The sequence below is a fragment of the Pristiophorus japonicus genome, chromosome 32 (genome assembly GCF_044704955.1).
Source record: "Pristiophorus japonicus isolate sPriJap1 chromosome 32, sPriJap1.hap1, whole genome shotgun sequence".
Classification (NCBI taxonomy): domain Eukaryota; kingdom Metazoa; phylum Chordata; class Chondrichthyes; family Pristiophoridae; genus Pristiophorus; species Pristiophorus japonicus.
The window spans coordinates 6,491,847-6,505,390 of NC_092008.1; the positions used below are offsets into that span (position 1 = coordinate 6,491,847).

The following is a 13,544-nucleotide window of genomic DNA, read 5'->3' on the forward strand; positions in this document are numbered from 1 at the left end:
CCAGGGACAAGGACATCAAAACCGCCAGTGAGTGAGTGGTGTAGCTGATCCACAGCTGCAGAACTACCTTGGAAAATGGACAATTAGTCAGACTGCAGTGCCTAAAAGTCATAAGTGAATTGTGGAGAGATTTTTCACGTGCGTAGATGCAGGTAGAAGTGGTCTTGGAATGCAATAGGGGTTGTGGATGGTGATCGATTCACGAAGCTGTCGGAGATGACCTTTTATGTGACCGCAAGAAGTGAGCCGACTGAGTTGGCAAGGTTGAAGAAATCAAGTTGACAATCAGTGTGCTCAGACTGTTGATTTAACATTTTTGTTCTTGCTCATTACTATAGTACTTTTACAACAATAGGTCATTCTACTCTACATCCATAAGTGTATTTAGTGGTGCGAGGGGTGTTGGTTTGAAAGAGGTTAACTGAATGTGTTTGTTCATTGACTGTAATTGATATCAGACCCCATAGATTAATTAAATGTGTTTGTTCGGTGTCTGTAATAAATGTACCTCTCCATGGACCATAATTGTATCACTGGAGAGGTTATCTCTTCTATTAATACGGTAAAGATCGCAATGTGTTGTAGCAGTCTCACAGAGAGCATCAACTGCGGCACTCACAGGGATCAGCGGCTCTACCGAGAAGAGAAGAATGTATTTAAGAATCAGTGAGTTCACAATACTAGGGTTCGTTTTTGAGATACAAAAGGTATACTACCCCATTCTGGCTGTGGTCGGAGTCCCTGGTAAGTCACTGTGTCCAGCTACTCATGTTGCAGATCATGTTTAACTGTGTGGCTGCATTATCTCATTGAGGTCACCATATCCAGAAATTAATTGACACCACATATTCTCTCTGGATGTGGGGCTGACAATGCTCCGTGATTCCCGAATGTGACTGTGTCACATTCACCCGTTGACTGATCTGAGTGCAGTGAATAGCAAACATAACCTTTTGATCTTTACTCCATGTGATAGGGTCTGATAGAGAACTGACTCGTCTGTTAATTTCCAGCACAAGCAATCTCACTGGATGATTCTCTTAGAGTCTGTGTCTGTAGAGCGCATTCTATTCAATTGGACAGATGTGTTCATGGGTTTCCAGAATCGATCACCGTGCACTGGGAACAGTGAATTATACCAAGTGGGGAAACCGGTTGTGGCAGAAGGCTCAGAAACACACCGTGAATGTTCGATAATGTCCATCTTGATCCAGATCCAGTCTGATGACCCCCTTTGTACAATCACTTTCCCAGTATAAGTCAGTGTTCTGGGAGGTTAGGATGGGATTACACATTCATTCGTGATTGAATGTGTCTCCCGTTATAGATCAATGGATTGATTTCCAATCGTATCTGTGAAGAAGGAATCCCCACCCCATGTCCATCAAGCACAGTTCAGGAGAATCTCTCAATGAGATCTCTTCTGACTCTGCCCCATCTCTTGCTCTGCTTCCATGCAACTGATTCTTGTTGATTGGCAGGGAGTACAATGAATGGTGAGATCACTTTATTGATGCAAATTCACCACGTCAATTGGAGTTCCATCAAATCTCAACCAAAGATACAGAACTCTGGGTTAGCGCTGATGTAGTTGGGTACGGATATTTCATTAAATCTCAACCACCGATATAGAATTCCGGGTAAACAAATCATCTAATTGGATGCAGAGATTTTAGCACACCACAAGGTGGTTAATTTAATCTATGTTATATTAAACACATTCACAAAAATTTTCACAGAGCAGCAGACAGTTTGAACTTTGCGCCACCTTTCAAATCGAGCGCTTAGAATTAGCTGCCCGTTATACACCACCGCCCATTGCCTTCACATTAATGCAGAGTGTATAAGGCTGTACTGGTTCCACATTGCCCATTTTACACCAGCACAGATAGATATAACAGACAGAGCATTTGGCTAGAGAAGGAAACATCAGGTGCGAGCCAACCTCAAAACAGGACTGGTGATAGTATTAGAACATTTATAGTCGAGATTATGTGGAACCATTTGGAGTATCGGTGAGTTGAAAGTCGTCTAAAATGTTATTTAATAATGTGTTATTTTCACTGGATGTAAAATTTCAGATTTAAGTGCATGTAGAAGCATTGCTCTGTTTTATTACATCCTTTCACATCAGATTAATATGTTAAATATTTTTACCTTCCAAACCTTAAACCATATCTTTGTGTGCCGTGATACCGTGTAGGAATGCCTTAAGCATTCGGCTCAGAGGGAATCACAGCCCAGTTTACACACAATATCCAAACTCGCTTTGTTCCTGTATATTTTGCTCAGGCTCTTCGGGTCTATCTCAAGGGTCAATGACTCATCTCCGCCGGTCACTGACTTACTGTCCCCTGGTTACTGACTCACTCTCCCTGGTTATTGATTCACTCTCCCCCAGTGACTGAATCACCCTCCCTGGTCACTGATTCATTCTCCCCCAGTCACTGACTCACTCTCACCGGACGCACTCCTGTAATTTCAGCCGGGGTTCTCCGAATCATCCGCTGTATTACGGCCCATAATGACCCATCCAGACATTTCAGGCACAGTCCAATTACCCAAACTAACTCCTGATTGGCTGCAGACTGGGAACAGAATCCCTGAAGGTCGATGATCGATGCAGCATCAGGCAATGATTGAACAAACCTGGAGATGAGGGCTAATGCAACTTCAGTATTGATCTTCTGATTAGATGGCACATTACTCTTGCAATATTAAATCCCATTCCCGGGTTCAGTTTAACAATCATTGCTGATTAGTGAGTTGCGCAGTTTGCATTGTACATCCTCTCTCCAGCAGAAAGCCCTTTCTCAGGAACATTATTAAATTCCATCACTGGAAGCAGTAATACATGTAGAAATGTTACCCCAATCCCATCAACCTGCTGAATTCACTTTCGTCCTGTTTTGTTAATTTACTGTTGATTATCGTTCCTCACAGCTAACTCAATGACGATTGTGATCCTATCTCGGGGAAAGTGCGGTCTCTCCAAATGTGTCACTCGCTACTTGGTGGCCATGGCAGCGGCGGATCTACTGGTCGTTATCACTGATCTGATATTGAGGCAAATTCCAATTGCTCATCGTTTGCATTTTGTGCGGGGAATCCCCGTGTGTAATATCCACGCTGTCTTGCTTTAAGCAGCCACAGACTGTTCTGTCTGGTTCACAGTCACTTTCACCTTTGATCGATTCGTGGCAGTTTGTTGCCAGAAGCTGAAAACGAAATATTGCACTGAGAACACCGCGGCTCTGGTTCTTGGAACAGTCACTGTGTTAAGCTGTTTAACGAATATTTTCTGGTACTTTATGTATTTACCTTGGTACTCGTTTACCAATACCCCCTGGTTCTGTTACGTGAGTGTCCTTGTTATGGTTTCACATTTGTGGTCAACACTCGAGCTTCTTCATTCTATTCTAACCCCTTGCATCCCATTCGTTCTGATTCTGCTACTCAATGCTTTAACCATCAGACACATTTTAGTGGCCAGCAGAGCCCGCAGGAGACTCCGGAATCACAGCAGCGAAGGTATTCCCAGTGACATAGAGATGGAGAGACGAAGGAAATCCATCATTTTACTGCTCATTATTTCAGGGAATTTCATTCTGTTATGGGCAGTGTTTATGTTGTTTTCTATTTGGAACCGGTTGTTGTATTTAGTTTATGATACTATACACCTACCTTCTTACATGAAAGAAATAGGATTTATGCTCCAGCTCCTGAGTTGCTGCACAAACACTTGTATTTATGCCGTGACCCAGAAAAAGTTCATAGAGCAGTTGAAGAATGTGGTGAAACGTCCGTTTCTCCGAATTGTTAAAATCATTAAATGGTGAGAGTGAATGTAGAAGATGCAGCATCAGAAATCAACATGATGTACGGAAAGGAGCGAAGCAGAATAAGGGCATGGTGAATATCCATGTTTTCTCATGTAGAAAACAAAATTAACTCAATATAGATGACATTGCAGCAGAAAGGAAACGTTACCTGATGTGGGGACGTCGAGGTTTAACACAATCACATATTACACAGACGTAGTTAGCACGGGTTGACAGAATAGTATCACATTACGAGGACATAATTAACCTCATAAAATACACAACACACCCGAACCTGTCAGAGATTTCGATCTCGATAGCATGAATATTCAAGAGATAAAGTTCGGATAGGCGCTGAAATAGTTAGTAGGATTACATAGCACACAAGCAGGTAATTCGGGCCATCGTGCATTTGCCAGCTGTTGGAAAGAAATATACAATTAGTCACACTTAACTGGTCTTGCCCCGTTGTTTTGATAATTTTACCGATCAAATATTTATCCAATTCCTTCGTGACTGTTAGTACCGAAGCCGGATTATCCACCCTTTCAGTCTCGTCATTCACGATAATAAGTCGAGGTGTACCAAAAACTCTTCATTTGCCCACTAGATTTCTTGTCAAAAATTTAAATCTGTGTCCGTTGATTACCAAGCTCCAGCCAGTGGAAACAATTTTCCTATAACTACTCTGCCGACACCGTTCATGATTGAATCTACCCAAACCTTCTCGGATCTGTGAAGTAACCGGTACCCGAATTCCTACAGCCTCTGTTAAATTGTACCATTTAGTTTATATTACTTCTCCTCATTTGTACCTACAATATGTTTCACTGTGCAATTCTCTGCTTTAAATGTCCACTGCCTTGTTTCTGTTGAAGTCACTGGCCTGACTATGTCCTGCTGACTTCTGGTACGTTCCTCTACATTCGCAACTTTGTGACATTTGCAAAATTTGATATTACGTCCTGAGTACTCAATTCCAGGACATTAATAATTATCCGAAAGGAGCAATGGTCCCAACAGCGCCACCTGGCTGATACCATCGGGTACTTATCCGCTGTCCAAATAACAAACGTTCGCCACGACTCTCTGCTTTCTGTCACTCGGCGGATTTCGAATCTATGCAGCCACTGTCCATTTAATATCATGGGCTTGAATATTGCCAGCAAATCTGCTATGTGATACTTCATCAAGTGCCTTTTGAAAATTCGTCAAGTTAGTCAAGCACGATTTTCCTTTGACAAATTAGAAGAGCATGAGCAGTTAAGACCACAAATTTACAACACCAGATGAATCCTTTGCAGTTGATGAACTTTCAGTACCACGCGCAAGGACACTGCAATTAAAGAGTTGTATAAATTATTTGACAAATAAAGTGTGTTAATGTGACGCCTCAATCCTGAAATTTGGGTGAAGCGTAAGTATGATTGACTATCCCATAGACCGAACATAATTGGTGACCGTGGGAATAATTAAGTCTTTCATTGTCTGATTTGTTGACGACCATCTCTAGTCAGACAGTCCCATATAGAGCAGATTCTGAAACATGGAGTATCTGGACGAATATATAGATGCACATTCGACGTAGCATGGAGGTATAACTATGAGAGTTAATAATCTCACGGGAAATAGATCCATGATTGAGTTAGACTGGATCCTGGGTACCGGAAAAACCAAAGTTCCTGTGTTACAAAGGATGGTTTTCAAGCATGAGATTCTATCCAAATCTAATTAGCATCACAAAAAGGAGACCAGCGCCGGAGAGGCGAGCGTATGGGGGCCTATAAACGCCAGCTGGTGCAGCTGCTGCAGGGTGACAAGGCAAAAAAGATGTCTAAAGACATCGAAGGGTGACGTCACAGCCAAGGGGGTAAGTGATTGGCTGGAGATTGGCAAGTAGATTTTCTTTTTCTTTTCTTTATCAGTAATTAACCTATTGCATTGTTGTTGCCAATTTAGGTTTATCTAAGTGTTAAGTAATGGCAGGACAGCTCGCACACGTGTTATGCTCCTCCTGTACTATGTGGGAAGTCAGGGACGCTTCCGGTGTCCCTGACGACGACGTGTGCGGGAAATGCATCCGCCTGCAGCTCCTGATGGACCGCATTGCGGAATGGAGCTGCGAGTTGATGAACTCTGGAGCATCCACGATGCTGAGAATGACGTGAATAGCACGTTTAGTGAGTTGGTCTGACCGCAGATAAAGGGTACACAGCTAGATACGGAATTGCTGACCAACAGGAAGAGCAGTGCAAGGAAGGAAGTGCAGGGGTCCCCTGCGGTCATCCCCCTGCAAAACTGATGCACCGCTTTGGGGACTGTTGAGGGGGATGACTCATCAGGGGAGGGCAGCAGCAGCCAAGTTCATGGCACTGTGGGTGGCTCTGCTGCACAGGAGGGCAGGAAAAAAGTGGGGGAGCTGTAGTGATAGAGCATTCGTTTGTAAGGGGAATAGATAGTCGTTTCTGCGGCCGCAACCGAGACTGCAGGATGGTATGTTGCCTCCCTGGTGCAAGGGTCAAGGATGTCTCAGAGAGGGTGCAGGGCATTCTGAAAAGGGACTGTGAACAGCCAGTTGTTGTGATGCATATAGGTAGCAGAGATATAGATAAAAAATGGGATGAGGTTCTACAAGACGAATGTAGGGAGCTAGTAGCTAAATTAAAAAGAAGGACCTCAAAAGTAGTAATGTCAGGATTGCTACCAGTGCCACATGCTAGTCAGAGCAGGAATCGCAGGATAGCTCAGATGAATACGTGGCTTGAGGAGTGGTGCACAAGGGAGGGATTCAAATTCCTGGGACATTGGAACGGGTTATGGGGGAGGTGGGACCAATGCAAACCGGTCTGCACCTGGGCAGGGCCAGAACCAATGTCTTACGGGAAGTGTTTGCTAGTGCTCTTCGGGAGGAGTTAAACTGATATGGCAGGGGGATGGGAACCTATGCAGGGAGACAGGGGAAGTAGAATGGGGGCAGAAGCAAAAGATAGAAAGAAGAAAAGTGAAAGTGGAGGGCAGAGAAACCGAAGGCAAAAAGAAAAAAGGGCCACATTACAGCACAATTCTAAAGCGGCAAAGTGGGTTAAAAAGACAAGCCTGAAGGCTCTGTGCCTCAATGCGAGGAGTATTCAGAATAAGGTGGATGAATTAACTGCGCAGATCGCAGTTAACGGGTATAATGTAATTGGCATCACGGCAACATGGCTCCAGGGTGACCAAGGCTGGGAACTCAACATTCAGGGGTATTCAACATTTAGGAAGGATAGACAGAAAGGAAGAGGAGGTGGACTGGCATTGCTGGTTGAATAGGATATTAATGCAATGGTAAGAAAGGACATTAACTTGGATGATGTGGATTCGGTATGGGTGGTGCTACGGAATACCAAGGGGCAGAAAACGCTAGTGCGATTTGTGAACAGAGCACCAAACAGTAGTAGTGAGGTTGGGGACAGCATCAAACAAGAAATTAGGGATGCATGGAATAAAGGTCGAGCAGTTATCATGGGTGATATTAATCTACATATTGATTGGGCTAACTAAACTCGTAGCAAGGCGGTGGAGGAGAATTTTCTGGAGTGTATTAGGGATGGTTTTCTGGACCAATATGTCGAGGTACCAACTCGGGAGCTGGCCATCCTAGACTGCGTGATGTGTAATGAGAAAGGACTAATTAGCAATCTTGTTGTGCGAGGCACCTTGGGGAAGAGTGACCATAACATGGCAGATTTCTTTATTAAGATGGAGAGTGACACAGTTAATTCAGAAACTAGGGTCCTGAACTTAAGGAAAGGTAACTTCGATGGTTTGAGGCGTGAATTGGCTAGAATAGATTGGCAAATGATACTTAACGGGAAGACGGTGGATAGGCAATGGCAAACATTTAAAGATCACATGGATGAACTTCAGCAATTGCTGTCTGGACTAAACATAAAATGGAGAAGGTGGCTCAACCGTGACTGACAAGGAAAATTAAGGATAGTGTTAAATCCAAAGAAGAGGCATATAAATTAGCCAGGAAAAGTTACAAACCTGAGGACCAAGAGAAATTTAGAATTCAGCAGAGGAGGACAAAGGGCTTAATTAAGAGGGGGAAAATAGAATATGAGAAGAAGCTTGCAGGGAACAGAAAAACTGACTGCAAAAGCTTCTATAGATATGTGAAGAGAAAAAGATTAGTGAAGACAAACGTAGGTCCCTTGCAGTCGGATTCAGGTAAATTTATAATGAGGAACAAAAAAATGGCAGACCAATTGAACAAATAATTTGGTTCTGTCTTCACGAAGGAAGACACAAATAACCTTCCGGAAGTACTCGGGAACCGAGTGTCTCGTGAAAAGGAGGAACTGAAGGATATCCCTATTCGGTGGGAAATTGTGTTTGGGAAATTGATGGGATTGAAGGCCGATAAATCCCCGGGGCCTGATAGACTGCATGACGGAGTACTTAAGGAAGTGGCCCTAGAAATAGCGGATGTATTGGTGATGATTTTCCAACAGTCTGTCGACTCTATGTCAGTTCCTATGGACTGGAGGGTAGCTAATGTAACTGCACTTATTCAAAAGGAAGGGAGAGAGAAAGCGGGTAATTATAGATCGGTTAGCGTGACATCAGTAGTGCGGAAAATGTTGGAATCAATTATTAAGGATGAAATAGCAGCGCATTTGGAATACAGTGACAGGATCGGTCCAAGTCAGCACGGATTTATGAAGGTGAAATCATGATTGAGAAATCTTCTGGAATTTTTTGAGGATGTAACTAGTAAAGTGGACAAGGGAGAACTAGTGAATGTGGTGTATTTGGACTTTCAAAAGGCTTTTAACAAAGTCCCACACAAGAGATTGGTGTGCAAAATCAAAGTACATGGTATTGGCGATAATATACTGACGTGGATAGAGAGCTGGTTGGCAGATACGAAGCAGAGAGTCGGGATAAACGGGTATTTTTCAGAATGACAGGCAGTGACTCGTGGAGTGCCATGGGGCTCAGTGTTGGGACCCCAGCTCTTTATAATATACATCAATGATTTGAATGAAGGAATTGAGTGTAATATCTCCAAGTTTGCAGATGACACGAAACTGGGTGGCGGTGTGAGCTTTGAAGGGGAGGCTCGGAGGCTGCAAGGTGACTTAGACAGGTTGGGGGAGTGTGCAAATGCATGGCAGATGCAGTATAATGTGGATAAATGTGAAGTTATCCACTTTGGGGGCGAAAACTCGAAGACAGAATATTATCTGAATGGCGGCAGATTTGGAAAAGGGGACGTGCAATGAGACCTATAAGAACATAAGAACATAAGAATTTGGAACATGAGTAAGCCACCTAGCCCCTCGAGCCTGCTCTGCCATTCAATAAGATCATGGCTGATCTGGCCATGGACTCAGCTCCACTTACCCGCCATCTCCCCGTAACCCTTAATTTCCTGATTGGTTAAAGATCTATCTATCTGTGACTTGAATACATTCAATGAGGTAGCCTCAACTGCTTCCTTGGGCAGAGAATCCCACAGATTCACAACCCTCTGGGAGAAGAAATTCCTTCTCAACTCGGTTTTAAATTGGCTCCCCCGTATTTTGAGGCTGTGCCCCCTAGTTCTAGTCTCCCCTACCAGTGGAAACAACCTCCCTGCCTCTATCTTGTCTATCCCTTTCATTATTTTAAATGTTTCTATAAGATCACCCCTCATCCTTCTGAACTCCAACGAGTAAAGACCCAGTCGACTCAATCTATCATCATAAGGTAACTCCCTCATCTCAGGAATCAGCCTTGTGAATTGTCTCTGTACCCCCTCCAAAGCCAGTATATCCTTCCTTAAGTAAGGTGACCAAAACTGCACGCAGTACTGCAGGTGCAGCCTTACCAATACCCTGTACAGTTGCAGCAGGATCCCTGCTTTTGTGCTCCATTCCTCTCGCAATGAAGGCCAACATTCCATTCGCCTTCCTGATTACCTGCTGCAAATGCAAACTAACTTTTTGGGATTCATGCACAAGGACCCCCAGATCCCTCTGCATCTCAGCATGTTGTAATTTCTCCCCATTCAAATAATATTCCCTTTTACTGTTTTTTTTCCCCAAGGTGGATGACCTGACACTTTCGACATCGTATTCCATCTGCCAAATCTTCGCCCATTCGCTTAACCTATCTAAATCTCCTTGCAGTCTCTCTGTGTCCTCTACACAACCCGCTTTCCCACTAATCTTTGTGTCATCTGCAAATTTTGTTGCACTAAATCTGTCCCCTCTTCCCGGTCATCTATGTATATTGTAAACAGTTGTGGTCCCAGCACTGATCCCTGTGGCACACCACTAACCACCGACTTCCAACCCAAAACGGACCCATTTATCCCGACCCTCTGCTTTCTGTTCACCAGCCAATTCTCTATCCATGCTAATACATTTCCTCTAACTCCGCATACCTCTATCTTCTGCAGTAAACTTTTCTGTGGCACCTTATCGAATGCCTTTTGAAAATCTAAATACACCACATCCATCGGTACACCTCTATCCACCATGCTCATTATATCCTCAAAGAATTCTAGTAAAATAGTTAAACATGATTTCCCCTTCATGAATCCATGTTGCGACTGCTTGATCGCACTATTCCTATCTAGATGTCCCGCTACTTCTTCCTTAATGATAGTTTGAAGCATATTCCCCACTACAGATGTTAAACTAACCGGCCTATAATTACCTGCCTTTTGTCTTCCCCTCTTTTTTAAACAGAGGCGTTACATTAGCTGCTTTCTAATCCGCTGGTACCTTCCCAGAATCCAGAGAATTTTGGTAGCTGATAACGAATGCATATGCTGTAACTTCCGCCATCTCTTTTAATACCCTGGGATGCATTTCATCAGGACCAGTGGATTTGTCTACCTTGAGTCCCATTAACCTGTCCAGCACTACCCCCCTAGTGATAGTGATTGTCTCATGGTCCTCCCTTCCCATATTCCCGTGACCAGCAATTTTTGGCCTGGTTTCTGTGTCTTCCACTGTGAAGACCGAAGCAAAATAATTGTTTAAGGTCTCAGCCATTTCAACATTTCCCATTATTAAATCCCCCTTCTCATCTTCTAAGAGACCAACATTTACTTTAATCACTCTTTTCCGTTTCATATATATGTAAAAGCTTTTACGGTCTGTTTTTATGTTTTGCGCAAGTTTACCTTCGAAATTCATCTTTCCTTTCTTTATTGCTTTTTTAGTCATTCTTTGCTGTTGTTTAAAATTTTCCCAATCCTCTAGTTTCCAACTAACTTTGGCCACCTTATACGCATTGGTCTTTGATTTGATACTCTCCTTTATTTCCTTGGTTATCCACGGCTGGTTATCCCTTCTCTTACTGCACTTGTTTTTCACTGGAATATATTTTTTTTGCGCAGGCGTCATGGTTAATCAGTCATCGAAATTTGGCATACAGGTACAGCAGGCGGTGAAGAAGGCAAATGGTATGTTGGCCTTAATAGCTAGGGGATTTGAGTATAGGAGCAGGGAGGTCTTACTGCAGTTGTACAGGGACTTGGTGAGGCCTCACCTGGAATATTGTGTTCAGTTTTGGTCTTCTAATCTGAGGATGGATGTTCTTGCTATTGAGGGAGTACAGTGAATGTTCACCAGACTGATTCCAGGGATGGCAGGACTGGTATATGAGCAGAGACTAGATCAATTGGTCCTTTATACATTGGCGTTTAGAAGGATGAGAGGGGATGTCAAAGAAACATAGAAGATTCTGATGGGACGGGACAGGTTAGATGCGGGTCGAATGCTCCCGATGTTGGGGAAGTCCAGAACCAGGGGACACAGTCTTTGGATTAGGGTTACGCCATTTAGGACTGAGATGAGGAGAAGTTCTTCATTCAGTGAGTTGTTAACCTGTGGAATGCCCTGCCGCAGCGAGTTGTTGATGCCAGTTCACTGGATATATTCAAGATGGAGTTAGATATGGCCCTTGCAGCTAAGGGGATCAAGGGGTATGGAGAGAAAGCAGGAAAGGGGTACTGAGGGAATGATCAGCCATGATCTTATTGAATTGTGGTGCAGGCTCAAAGGGCTGAATGGTCTACTCCTGCACCTATTTTCTATGTTTTCTATGTTTCTATGTGACAGATTGGAGGAAATTTGGGCGAAAACTTTGGAAAGAGTGATCATCATATGATAAGGTTTAAATTAATAGTGGAGAAGAATAAGGAGCAATCTAGAGCAGACATTTAAATTGGAAGGGGGAAAACTTCAATGGGAGGAGAGCGATCTAGCCAAGGTAAAATTGAACCAATGATTGTGAGGCTCATCTGTAACAGGACAATGGGTGATATTTCAGGAGTAGATGTATCAGGTAAAGGCTAGGGACATTCCAACACGAGGTAACGAAAAGTGAACCATAAATACGGCTGCTTGTATGACGAGGGAGATAGAGAATATGATTCAACAAAAAAGAGGGTGTATGATGCATGTCAGGAGAATTCTTCAAGTGAGAATCAGTACAAATGCCAAAGGTTACTAGGGGAACTGAAGATACTATGAGAATAGAATGGCAGTTAACATAAAAGTGAACCCAATATCTTCTACCAGAAGGGAAATAATAACCGGGTCGTAAGCGATGGGGTGGGGTTTCTAAGAGCAAAGAAGGTGATTTGTGCTTAGAGGTGCAGGGCAATGCTGGAATACTTAATGAGTATTTGTATCAGTATTTAGTAAGGAAGAGGATGCTGGCAAAATATCGACAGATGGAGATTGTAGAAGCAATGGATGGTATGAAAATTGATAGGCAGGATGTACTAGAAAGGTTGTATACATTTAGAATGGATAAGTGGCCTGGTCCTCATCGTTTTCATACCAAGTTTCTAGGTGTAGCGGGGTTGGAGATAGCGGAAGGGATTGGCATAATCTGCCCATCTACCCGAGATGCGGCGGTGGTGCCAGAATGTTGGAAATGACAAATGTGACATCCTTGTTCAAGAAATGGTATAAGCCAATCCTGGTAATTATAGGTCGGTCAGTATAACATCAGTGGCGGGTAAGGTTTTCGAAACAATAATGAAGGAATACATTAACAATCACTTTGGAGAGATGTAAGTTAATTACGGATAACCAGTACTGATTTGTAAAAGGCAGATTGTGGTTGACTGAAAAAATTGATTTTTTAAATTAAGTAACAGAGAAGGATGATGAAGGAAATTCACTGGACTTTGTCTGTATGGCTTTGAAGAAAGCGTTGGACAAAGTACCACATAAAAGGCTGGTTAACAAAATTGTGGCTCTTGGAATAGGAAGGCCCGTTTCAGCTTGGATAAGAAATTGGCTGAAGGACAGAAAACGGCTAGTCACTGTAAATGGTTGTTTTTCAGACCGCGATCAACAGCCTGCTGGTCGCCATTGACAAGAGACTTACCTGTTCCAGCCAAGTATATAATGTGGCTAGAAGAGCAGGCCAGAGGCTGGGTATTCTGTGGCGGGAGGCGCACATACTGACACCCCAAAGCACTTCCGCCATGTACAAGGCTGAAGTCAGGGGTGTGGCGGAACACGCTCCCCTTGCGTGGCTGAGTGCAGCTCCAACAACACTCAAGAAACTCGGTGCCATCAGGGAAAAAGCAACCGCATTGTTTGAAACTCCAACCAGTACAATTAACACTCACTCCCTTCTCCACCTCTAGAAATGCACTGCAGCAACGCTTCAAAATCCGCTACCGTTACTGCCGAGAACTCCCGAGTGTTACTGAGCCCCATG

General features: G+C 43.5%; 1 pseudogene; it reads left to right on the forward strand.

Moving 5' to 3' along the window:
- The first annotated feature begins 650 nt into the window (after window positions 1-650).
- LOC139240540 (probable G-protein coupled receptor 139) lies at window positions 651-5,675 on the forward strand (annotated as a pseudogene).
- The last annotated feature ends 7,869 nt before the right edge of the window (window positions 5,676-13,544 follow it).